Source organism: Ambystoma mexicanum, chromosome 3q (assembly GCF_040938575.1).
Source record: "Ambystoma mexicanum isolate Mex_15411 chromosome 3q, UKY_AmexF1_1, whole genome shotgun sequence".
Lineage (NCBI taxonomy): Eukaryota > Metazoa > Chordata > Amphibia > Caudata > Ambystomatidae > Ambystoma > Ambystoma mexicanum.
In genome coordinates, this window is record NC_090926.1 from 1269038709 (window position 1) to 1269051863 (window position 13155).

General features: G+C 47.1%; 1 protein-coding gene across 18 annotated transcripts in view; it reads right to left on the minus strand.

Moving 5' to 3' along the window:
• CACNA1A (calcium voltage-gated channel subunit alpha1 A) overlaps positions 1-13155 on the minus strand; it is a 2932691-nt gene that overhangs the window by 339010 nt on the left and 2580526 nt on the right. The window lies entirely within an intron of this gene.

Consider the following 13155-nt stretch of genomic DNA (forward strand, 5'->3'; position numbering starts at 1 on the left):
GGTGTCTATTTCCCACTCGTGAATCTGGTCCATATTTCTGCTGAGCGAGTCCGCCTGCTCGTTCCTTACTCCTGGAAGGTGATGAGCTACGATGGATATATTGTGTTTTAGAGCCCAGTGCCACACCTTCTGAGCCTCGATGGAGAGGGCTCTGGATCGCATGCCGCCTTGCTTCCTTAAGTAAAACATTGCCGTGGTGTTGTCCGTCAAAACTCTCACTGTGGATCCTCTGATGTGAGGCAGGAACGTCCTCAGGGCCCAGCGGACCGCTCTCAATTCCAGAACGTTGATGTGCAGGAGAGATTCCTTCTGAGACCAACGGCCTTGCGTCTGCAGAGTGCCCATGTGCGCTCCCCAGCCAGTTAGGGATGCGTTCGTCACCACGGTTAACCGGAACTCCGGCTGTAGGGGTACTCCTTTGGAAATATTCTGAACTCTCTTCCACCACCGAAGAGTTAATAGGAGCTTGTCGTCGTCGACGGTCAGCCTGTCTGACCAGAGGCCCTGAGCTTGCGTCGAACGGTCCGCCAAAAACTGTTGCACTGACCTCATGAAAAGGCGGCAGTTGGGCACCAGAGGAATGCAGGACGCCATAGCTCCCAGGATTAATGTATATTTTCTCACCGACAGTCTGGAATTGATTTTCAACTGACTTGCCAATCGACTGAGCCTGGTGATCCTGTCGAGGGAGGGTCTGACTAACCCCAACTGGGTCTTTAACTGTGCACCCAGAAACACCAAGCTTCTTGACGGCGTTAACAAGGATTTTTCGAAGTTTATCGCAAACCCCAACCGTTGCAAGACGCTCATGGTGTCCTGTAGACTCATGTGCGTCGACGCCGGGGAGGACCCCCTCACCAACCAGTCGTCGAGATACGGGTATACATGGTGGCCTTGCCTTCTCAGCCAGGCTGCTACCGGAGCCAAGCATTCCGTGAACGTTCTGGGGGACGATTTCAGTCCAAAGGGAAGAACTGTGAACAGGTAGTGAGTCTGCCCTACCACAAACATTAGGTACTTCTTGTGTCGCCGACACATCGGTATGTGGAAGTACGCATCCTGCAGGTCCAGAGACGCCAGAAAATCCCCTTCTTGAACTGACCTGATCACCTCCTGGAGCGTGAGCATCTTCAACTTTATGTTCTTCAACGACTTGTTTAGCTCGCGCAGGTCTAGGATGGGACGCCACTTTCCATTTGGCTTTTTCACCACAAAGTATCGGGAATAAACCCGTTGACCCCTTTGTGACGACGGGACCAGTTCTATAGCCCCTTTTTGTAGCATAAGTGCTACTTCCTGCAGCAACACGCTCAGATGGGATTGAGCTACACACGCCGGTGGAATATGCGGAGGGTGCTCTTGAATTGCAGGGAATGTCCGTATTTTACTGTGTCCAACAACCATTGATCTGTCGTTATTAGCTCCCATTCATTGATGTGACATGATACTCTGCCCCCCAGAACGTTCCGATGCCCGTCATTGCTGGTCGTTGTTCTGTTTATCCCTCGTCGACGAGTAACCTGCTCTCTTCTTGGGGGCCTGGTAGTCCCGGCGACGTTTAGCCGCTTGCGAAGCTCGCCTGTATTCCTGAGAGGAATATGCTGGCCTACCGAAGGGTCGGTCCCTCGATGCTGAAAATCTGGAATTCCCTGATGCTCCTTTGAAGGGACGAAAAGACCGAAACCTCTGACCACTCTGGAGGGTCCCCAAGGAACGCGCTGTGTCCGAGTCCTCCTTCATGCCCTTCAGGGCTTCGCCGACCTTCTCGCCGAAGAGGAGGTCTCCTTCAAAAGGCATATCCAGTACCTTGTACTGCACTTCCGGTCGGAAGTTGGTGCATTTTAGCCATGCTTGCCGTCGGAGGACTACGCCGTTGTTCACCTGCTTAAACCCCAACTCTGTAAGGTCTACTGCGATGTTCATGGCATGATTCTAAGCTTCCTCACCTTCCCTGACCAGCAACATAGCTGCTTTTCGATGTTCATCCGGAAGGTGTTCCAGTATTGGCGCCAACCGATGCCACATCTCTCTGTCGTATCTAGCAACTATGGCGAGAGAATTGGCCGCCTTCACTGTGGTAGCACTTACCGACAGGACTTTTTTGCCGAAAGCATCCTGTCGTCGACCATCACTTTCTGGGGGGGTCGTACACTTGTGTTGAGCCCTTGTCTTTCTCGCCGCCGCCGCCGATACCACAAAGTCAGGTGTTGGTTGTGAGGAAAGGCACTTGGGAGTAGAGTCCGGGGCTTTGAATTTTTTCTCTAGGCGACCCTGCATCGCTGGCTCTGAGAAAGGGTGACGCATGGTTTGAAGACCTTCCTTCCACACATGATCCAAGATGGGCACTGAAAACACCGACCTTCTCCTTTTTCCCATGTGGTCGAAAAGAAAACAGTCCTCCTTTTCTTCTTCTTGGGCCAGCCCGAATTCCGTGCAAGCCCTGGCCATCATGTTGTGAAATTACCCGATATCGTCTGGGGGAGACGGCTTTCCAATTCTGCATCAGACTCCCAGGTCGGATCCCTGGAGGGGGAAAGGGAGACCACCGACGACGCTCTGCTGCCTGATTCCGAATCCAACAGTTCCCCTTCCTTGTGGCGAGGGGCCGAGAGATTTGTTTCCGGAGGCCCTGCCGCAGGAGTTGAAGGTGGTGGGTGGCGAGACGGGCCCGGGTCGTCGACGACCGACCTGGCCGGAGTTGTTCGAGGCAGTCTGTCATCCAGTGTCCTCAGCAGCGTTTGCAGCATGGACAAGACCTCCAATGATAAAATTGATTGCGGATTGAGCAGGGGGCAGAACCCGGAATGCTCCCTGAGAGAGGTGTGGTAACTTGTAACCCCAGGTCTGCAGGGGCAGCTATCCTCTCTCCCTCGTCTCCCGAGGACACCGACAAGGCCTCTTGCTGTAGAAGTGTGTCCGGCAAAACTGGGTCGTAGACTTCTGGACGCCAGGCCTCTTGCGGGATATCCGTCGACGAAGCAATAGCTGGCCCCGTCGACGACGCTGTCGTCGCCTGCGATCCAGGAACGGTTGAAGTCAACTGCGTCAGCGGCAGAGAAGCAGGTGACGACTGCCCAACCGTCGACGACGGTGATGGTCGTGCAGGTTTATGCGTTGCACCCGCCTTTTCTGAACTCGACCTGCGTTTCTCTTTCTCTCGACTCAAGGTCGATCTATGACAATCGCCCGAGGAGGATTTAGATTTTTCTTTGTCTTTTCTCGCTGAAGATGAGGACGAAGAGGCCTTCTTCGAAGAAGAGTCCCTTGAATGGCCTACCGACGATTCCTTGTCTACCGGTCGCGATTTCTTGACGACGATGAGCGGCGCTGGGCCCCTGAAGATTTTGACACCGAGGCCGCGCTGCGTGTGGAGCCCACCTCCGAAGGCGGGTATGCCCCCGCTCCGTCGGTCAACCATGCGACAAGTCTGCGACTCCGATCCTTAAGAGTCTTCTGGGAGAAGCCCTTACATATGTCGCACTTGTCAGCCGAGTGATGAGGGTGCAGACAGTAAATGCAGTCCATATGTCCGTCCCCCTCGTACACCTTCTTAAGTCCGCACGTAGCGCACGGGCGGAACAGTGCTTTTCCCGACATTAGAAGAAAAAACGCAACAACACAACCTAACCAAGTGGAAAATACACAAGGTGTTCCCACTTTGGAGACGGTTGAATTCTGAAGGGAGCCGCGGGGGCGTGGCATTTATACCACTACGTCCTAGTGGGGCGTGCGTGAGCGGCCCAAAACGACGTAGATAGGACACAAAAGTGTCAAACGTTTTCCTATGGCAAGCTGCTTTATAAGCTTACCGAGGGTTCCCAGTCTGTCGACGGGGAATATTCTAAGCATGTGAATCCATGAAAGATCCAATGCTGGAGAACATAACTGCAAGGGGTCACTGGCAACATCGTTAGAAATGACACGACGCACAGTAGGTATGGTGATGGATACAAGCCCCTAGAAGAACTGGCAATTCATTCTGTTTTGGCTGTATTTTTGGTAAAATCCTGTGTGGGCACAGTGATATTGGTGAAGACAAGTGGGGGAATGCCAGTGGGTCGTGATATGGTTGTTGGCCTGCGTCTCCAGAAGGATACACAGACCAGGAAGCATTGTTTTGTCTGTTACGTCTAACAGTATACTCCCCAAAGCCTTGGGCTTCCAAGAACAGGTGAAAACAAAGCTTGAATGCTGCATGGGGTGTGAACAAAAGATGCAGGTTCCCACAATCTGAAATTTGATAACCCCTTCCAGACGACTAAGAAAAACATCTGAGTCAAGAATGACTCGGCTTCCTATTCGGATTTGATTTCCACATCAACAGAAGGAGGATGTGTAGGCATACGGGAAAGCAAAAGGTCCACAACCAATGGCTTTATTTATGGAAAATACTTTGATAGAAGATACACATGGGATTGAGGTTAATGCTGAAAAATGTGGCATCTTAGTAAAGTAATTCAGCGACCATTATTACACTATCCCCGTCAGAAAAAGAGAGCAAGACCTGTAATAAAATCGGTGGAGAGCATTTTCAAAGGTTTAGTGAGTGTTTCTAGAGGTCAGAGTAACCAAAAAAGGCCTTTTATACAGTGCTTTAAATTAGGCACAAATAAGACAAGCAGAAACATTTCCTGACATCTTGAATAAAGATGGATCACCAATACTGTTGGGAAAACAAATTCACCAGTAATGAACTCCCTTCTATAAGCTGCCAACAAAGAGTCATGGCACACTAATTGTAAGACTCTTTCTTGTAGAGGTGGATATGGAAGGTACAACTGAGCTGAGAATTAACAGTTGGGCCTTGCTCAGCCTCTCTCTATCAGACTGAGACAAAGAGAGAAGACAACTGTATCTTGAAACTCTTCCTTAATGTCATCAAGGAAACCAGAGAACATGACAAACTGGACCTGGGTTGGGAGCAAGAGGCTTGCGAGTCTGAGGCATCAGGACAAAGTTGTGAACATTCATCTGCTAAGGCATTTTGGGTACCTGGCTTGTAAGTGATCTTGAATGTATACTGAGTGAATAAACATGCCCAGCAGGCGCTGCAGTGTCAGAATAGGATCCCAATAAGTGTCGCCATTCCTCATAGCCTTCCTTCATAACTGAGAGCCCCATTTTCAATACAGAATAATGTTGCTCACAGAAGTTCAATTGAAGTCCCATGAGTCCGGATTTCGGTTCTGGGTTCTCCACAGAACCCGCCCTTCTCTCTGTTCTTAACTCTATTCTTAATGCCTGCAACTCTAAGTACTCATCTATTCTTGCCTTGCTCAATCTCAGCTCTGCATTTGATACGGTCGACCACCCTACCCTTCTTTCTACTCTCTCCACTCTTGGACTTTCTGATTCTACTATTCACTAGCTTTCTTCCTATTTGTCTAATCACTCTTTTGTTGTCTCGTGGAGAGGGTCTTCCTCTTATTCCCACCCCTTACCCTTTTCTGTCCCCAGGTTCTGTTCTCGGCCCCCTCTTGTTTTCTCTCTGTTCTTCCCCGTTAGCCACCTTAATTCTTGCCCATGGTTTCCAGGTACACTCATACAGCAACGACACCCAAATCCTTATTTCTTGCTCATCTTTTTCTGACTCTGTTCATCAGTACTATCTTCCTGTCTTTCCACTGTCAAGTTTTGGATGGTCTCCCAATTTCTTTGTTTAAATGCTAACAAAACTGACATTATTTTCTTTCCTGCATCTGCCTCGATCTCGCCCCCTTCTTCTATTTTCTTCCCTCCTCTTCATTTCCTAATAAGTCATCAAGCCGGTACCCTCAGATAAATGTTTGGTTCTCTCTTCTCTTTAACCTCAAATTGCTACCATTGTACGTGTTTGTCGATTTCATCTTTTCAATATCGGGAACATTTGCTATTATCGGCCTTTCTCATCCACTAGGAGACTGCTACAATCCATCAGCCTGTCCCATTTTAATTATTGTTGTTCCTTATATGTCAATCTCCCTAACTAATGTATTCTGCCACGTCGATCAATCCTTCACTCTGCAGTCTGGACTTCATTCTGCCTTACTTCTACTTCTCCGGAGGTGTGAAACGGAGGTGTGATTTTCAGTTTCTAAGTCTGGTTTTAAGAGCATTCATGCTCTACACTCCTCCTCCCTTATCTCTGCTCTCTTTGCATCAACCCTCCCGTGATCTCAGCTCTGCTTCTTAATTTCTTCTGTCTGTTCCCTGTCCTCCCTGTGCATCCTCACGGTTAACTCTTTCCAACTCTTAGCTCCTAAACTTTGGAGCTCCCTCCCCTGGGATATTCGTTCCTGTCCCTCACTTCACCTTTTTTTTTTACAAACATCTCAAATCCCATCTTCTTCAATCTCTGACTTCCTAAACTGTTTTTTTTTGTCATTGTGAGCTCTTTCCTTGGTTTTCCTTGTCAAACTACAGTCATTTTGTACTGCTGTTTCCTCCATTATTGTCCATCGCTTTGGATAAAAGCGCCATATTAGCTTAATAAATAAATAACTAAATAAAGGAGGGGGTTAGCTCGACACTGTACATAGAGAAAATCTTTATGAATGTTGATAAAAACCCAAGAAACATTGTTTCTCCCTGACAATGGTAGGCGATGGCCAATCTAACACAGCTGACACCTTATTGGGATCCATGTCTATGGAGACTGAAGATAAGACATAGTCCATGTATTCTACAGAAGATCTTTCTAATTCAAATGTTTTAATTTTCATATGGAGATGACTCTCTCATATTCTATTAATGACAGCACAACCATGTTTTCGTTTTTGATGGCATTCTAATCACAAGGAGAACACCAGAATGTCATCAAGATACACGCTCAAAGAGAGATTCCACATGTCAGAGAAGATGGGATCCAGGGGATATGGAAAGGCATTGAGAAGCCCAAATAGCATTAAATGGCAATCAAAATGACCAAATGGTGCACAGATTGCTGTCTTCTACTTATCCCCCAAGTGGGCACAGAGCAGGTGATTAGCCCTGTGCAAATCCAGATTTGTGAACACAGTGGCATGAAGGACTGACACCATGATGTCGTTAAAAAGTGGTAACGGATAACCATCTTGAATAGTACACTTGTTTACTCTGCGATAGTCAATAAAGGGTCTATGTACCCCTGTCTTCTTTGGGAGGAAGAAGAGCGCGGCTCCAGCCGAGTGCCACGAGGGACCAAGCTGCGCTTTTACAAGATTCCCATCAGGCCTCATTAGAAGTATGGTGGTAAGGCAACAACGGCGCCGGTATCGCTACTGGCACGTTGCTACCGTACCGCCATACTAGGACTTCTCCTCGTGGGTGCCCTTGCAGCCACCTGGTCTGACCAGGGGGCCACACCGGCACACGCGAGCAGAGCATGATGGTAGCAACGGTACCTTTATAAACGGTACCGCTGCTACCATCCTCCCCATTCCCATTGAACCCTATGGGGGCTCAAATGGGAATGGGGACATACCGGCTCTGGCACCAGCGCAAGGGGAATTACCGGCTCTGCTGAGGTCGGGATGGCCTGGTGATTCCCCTTTCACGGGTGCCGGAGCCGGATGCGAGTTTGAGGGTAGCCTTGCCGGTAGAAACCGGCAAGGCTACCTCCAACCTCGTAATGAGGCCCAATTAGAAACAATTTTTCAGTGTCTGATACAGTATACATTTCCCCAAAAGTGGGAACCCTAAATAGAACAAGGTCTTTTTGACAATCGAAGAACTGGTGGGGAGGCAATGTGCAAGAGGTGGGCTTAACAAACAGAACACTGAAGTCGTATTTCTGTGGAAACAACTCTGCCAATGCTAGAGTTCATGGTGTCCTAGCCTCTTACAAAACTCAAGGGCGTACTCCCCAATATCCAGGCACACCACAAGTCTGTGTACAAAACTAGATCCCCATCACCATTAGACTAGCTTCCCAGCATGAAAAGGATGTGACTTTGTAGCCAGGGCAGACGCAAAATGGCAGGGTAATTCAGAGACAGTATTAAATATAAAAATAAGCTCTCTCTGTGTTCTCCAAAAGTCAACAGTAGACTCTTGGTACAGGGTCCCCTAGGCCAGAAGACAAAGTGCTGCCATCAATCACATCACCATCTTATTGTGTGCCTTGGATATAAATGGCATATGGCGTCAATGGTTACACACCAGAAGCCCCAGAGTCCAACAGGGCAGAAATGGCTATGTTGGTCAAAAAATGTACATACCAAGAAAGAACATCGGTTCTCTGAACATGATACTGAAATTTAGAGGCTCAGGCAACAAAAGCTTGTTGTGAACTTAACACTACTCTATGGGAGATGCCAAAGAATTTCCACAATCTCATTTGATACAGATATTGGACATTCAAACAGCCTAACATGTGTACTCAAAAGCACACTGCACTGGCTAGCTATGTGACTCTTCTCACCACAGTGAAAACAGAACCCTAATTGTCTGCATCTCTTTTTTTAGACTTTGTATAATGGACCTCTAATAAGATTAATCTGCAAGGGTTCTTTTGTTGAACCCTAATACCGCATTTCTAGGGAAAGGGTTGTAGCTACAGCTGGGGTAAACAACTGGTCTGAAAATTGCTCTTCGCTTCCTCTTTTTCTTTACCTGTTTCTTCTGTAGAAAATAATCAATCTACAAGACCAAGTTAACCATTGCTAGCATATTGGTAGGATGATTCACACTGTCCAACTCATCTTTCATCACATGTCTGAGACCTTAACGAAAAAAGGTGAACTGGATGCTCTCCTGCTAACCTGTTTCAGAAGCCAAGTAACAAAAATGGGAAATGTAAGATAGAATGTCAGAGTTGCCTTGGATTATTTCCACCAGCTCTTCTTACACAGAATAAACATAATAAGAACATTCAACATAGTCCTAAAGGTCACATAAAAAGAGTGTATAATTATCTAAGTAGGGTTTAAGAGATAAGGGTGTTGCCCCCCACACAGCACTCCCTGCTAGGTTACTGATAATGTAACTTACCATGGCTCGATCAATACTGAACTGTTGAGGGTATAAGGTAAACTCAGATGTACAGGCATTGAGAAATTATTTGACATTTTCTTGGGTTACTGTCAATCTTCCCTCGTGACGAGCCTGCCATCGTTGTGGCATCCCGAGATGCCACCACCTAATGCAACTTGCCATTTTCATTCTTTAGGCTATATAACTCTGCTGAAAGACCAAAGGCAGTTGCAACTAGCTCTTGTATCTGTGGCATGTTCTCAGTAAACTGTCAATAGCAAGACAAACTGAGTGCTTGTTCAACTCCTTAGTTACCTTTGGGAAGTGCAGTCTATCTGTTCCATAATCCAGTACCTCAGCCCTGCTAGAGTAAACAAAAGCTGGAACACTGGCCCTCTGGGAAAGATCCCAGAGAGGACAACCGCAAAGGACAAAAAACCCTCTCTTTCAAGATGTGAAGAAAAATTAACATGGAAACACTTTGGGGAAAGACATAGAACAACCTCCACCCGCAAATAAAGGAATCCTTACACCTGACTGTATTCGAACAAGGAGAAACAAGGAGAAATTACTTAACATACTGTTCTTTCTATGGATTCTTCTCCTGCAGATTTCTCATCAGATAGATATACATTCCAGCGTCAGCTGCTTAGAAACCTTTCCGACATGGGGCGCAGAGCACCTCGACTCGGCCGCCAATCCGCACTGGCTCGATGCTCGTTTGTCGGCTCCAGACATGACATTGGTCGCCATACGTATACTGCGTCACAACGCCCCCATACCTCAGTTCACACTTTTTTCCCCAAGCTCATCCACTGCAGAGGAAAACTAGCAAGAAACGGGCGAAGAGAATAGAAAATGTAATCTCAAGTGGGATTTTGTTTCTTGTTTTTTTAAATAGAGACTGCAGTAAGCATGCAGTAGTGAACTAATAAAGGGACAGAAGACCCTTGGACCATTGTTTACCTCTTTCCTCTCAAGAGAAAGACAGTCACTGACTGCTGACGCTTTCATAACAGGCATGGATGGGAGGGGTGATGAGGAATCTGCGGGAGAAGAATCCATAGAAAGTATATTACACTAAATAATCTCCTCCAATGGATTGCCTCTCTCCCGCAGATTCATCAGATTGATTTCCAAAGCAGTACTCGTGCTGGAGGTGGGATGAAAGCTTTCACAGCAGAAGGTTCTGTAAAATGTCATCCAGGCTGTAATACTTTGTAAACTGTGACGTGAAGACCAGGTCGCAGCCTGGCAATTGGCCTTAACCGGTACGCCTCTCTGCAGGAGGTAGAGACCCCTCTGGAGGAGTGGGTCCAGATGCCCAGGGTCTACTCTTTCCATGCACTGTGATAGCACTCAGAGATGCACAGCGTGAGCCACCACCTCATTTAGAGACTGCTAAACCTTTCCTGGCCACAGAGAAGGCCACAAACAATTGTTCAACTTTCCTGTACTCAGCTGTCCTGGCTACGTAAAAATTCAATGCCCTCTTAGGATCCAGTCTGTGAAAACGCTTCTCCTCCTTAGAGGGTTGCAGGAGTGGATAAAACATGGGAAGGTCAATTGCCTTAGAAAAATCGAATTCAAACACCACCTTGGGCAGAAATCCGTGCCTCACCATTAGAGAAACCTTCTCTCAAAGAAATCATTGGAAGGGAGGCCTTCAAAATAGGGCCTGAAGCTTACTGACCCACCTGGGCAAAGTGGTGGCCACTAGGAAAGCGTTTTTCAAGTAACCACAAAGAACAAGAATGCAATGGCTCAAACGGAGCCGCCATCAGAAATGTGAGGACCAAACTAAGGTCCCAGTTATGAAGCACAAAGGGAGTATGCAGAAACTTATTCACAGAGCCCTTCAGGAATTGGCCCATAACCGAGATCATGAAGAAGGACCCCTGATCCAGAGACCTTTTGAACATAGACAAATCCAGCAAGTATCCTTTGACAGTGGTGACCTCAAGGCCTGAAGGGGCCAGTGACAGAAGGAGCTCCATCACTGTAGTGGTAGGGTAAGAGATAGGATCAGTCTCGAGTTCCCTGAACCATGCCTCAAATCTTCTCCACCTGCACGCACAGAGAAATCTTGTTGACGGTCTGCGTGTAGTCAGCAGCACCTCGAGTACCTTCTCGAAGAGGTCCCAGTCATCATACCTCATCCTATCAAGAGCTGCGCATGTAGGGTGAGGGATTTCCCATTCAGGTGGAGTACACAGCCTTCCGAATGGGATAGGAGAACGGACAACGAGGCAACCTGAGAGGTGGGCAGATGGTGAAGTCCAGAAATTCTGAGTAAAAAGTCCTCCTCGCCCAATTCCGGTTGATCAAGATCAGGGGTGCTTGAAACCTCCTCAACCTCCTGAAAACTCACTGAATGACGTGAATCGGAGGGAAAGAATAGTGGAGAAGGAAGGTCCAGTCCACTAGAAATGCGTCCACTAGCAGATTCCTCGCACACTTCCCATCTGTGGGAAAAACTAACCCATCTGACTCTACCACTATATCAACTGAGTTATAAGTGGACAATGTCTCCCTTCTCCTGAAGGTACGTCTAAGTACCAGTTTGTAAGGTTCTTCAATAATAGGGAATCTTTAAATAGTCTCTAGATATATTGTGTGACAATCTTTGTAACTCTTCAAGAGCGGATTGTACTTTTCCGCTCTCCTTGACAACCTCTTCTGGTTTCTTTATGTCAGAATAACCTTTTGCTTGTGGTCAATTCTGGCTAGATTTGCTTTGGTCTGGATGATTTTTATTTAGCTTCACTGGTCTGCTTGCTTTGAACTGTAATTCATCATAATGTATTCTTTTCATATTCTTTTGGTCATGTATGGATTGACTTGTGACTCTCCCCCTTTCCCATGGTATTATTATTCATCTGTCTTTCCTCTTTCTATTATCCCGTTCTCTTACATCTCCTTAGCTCATTTCCTCAAAGGGGTACTTTTTCTCATGTTTTATACTGAGTCACATTATTTTCTTATTATATTGATCCTCTTTTGGCTGGCCCTTCTCTCTGTTAGCTCTTATTTAGAGAGGAAGTGTTTCCGGGAGCCTTCTTCCTTCTGGACCTCTTCAGGTCACAAGCTGTCGTAAAGTACCCAACAGCATTATACTTCTCTTCCGGCTCTATTTTCTCTATCCAATATCTTTGTCTGTTGACAAAGATAGGGTCACTCTGAGCTTCATTACGCATCTGGTGGTATCCCGTCAGTATTACCAGCGGGATCCCACCAGATGGTAATACTGTGACCGGTAATTTCCATGCACCACCAGTGGCAAACTTTGAGTTTGCCATTTTGAAACAAATGTGCCGGCATACAAAAATACAGGCACGTTTTTTATGCACCGTCACACATGTAATGAGACCCTCTGTGTCCTTACTTGCATGGTGGTATCAACAATGATAGAGGGACCTATGGTCCACCACAGAATTCCTGTGGTCTCGCCCACCAACTCCATTCAGGCTCCTGTCCGTGGAAAACGCAGTCAGTGTTGGTGCTTTGCCTTTGGTGTTCCCGGCTATATTTTTGTGTTCCCCTTTCTTGTGTTTCTCATGTCTGGCTGTTGCCGTGGCTCAGGCTTTCAAGGGTTTCTCTCTTGGTTTCCCTGCTTAGGGTTTCTTGTGTCGGGTTGACACCATGCGTCTAGCGTCCCCACATCTCTCTCTTTGTTCCTGTTCCTCTGGTTTCTTGATCAAGTATATGCTGCCTCTTCCTTCTCTTTTATGCTTTCTTTCCTTTCTTCATGGTCTGGTCCCAACCAGTCGGAAAGGGAGTAGAGCAGGACGACAGAGAAATACAAAACCAACCATCCTGGTGATACAGTTACTCTTAGTCGTTGCTCGCCCTCTTTCACAACTCCTACCCTGCCATACCTGATGGCATATACTGTGCCTCTACTGCCCAACCTGGTGGGAGTGGGGGGACATATTGAATTACACTGTGGTTGTTGTGATGTACAGGTGAAGGGAGCGAGTCGGGCGCATGGAGAGAGGCATGCATGTGTGTGCTCGGTTTGAGAAAAGGTTCTTTCTTGAAATCGCAGCATGTCTTTTGGAGTCAGCATTAATGGATGGCCTGTGAATGCAGGCTATCACAACCAGTTAGGAAGCACAGAAGAGAAGTAGGACAGGGAAATATTTAGATTTGTGCATATATACTGGACCTTTGAAGAAATAAACTAACCAGAAAAGATTGTCATCAAATAGACCAGAAGAGTGC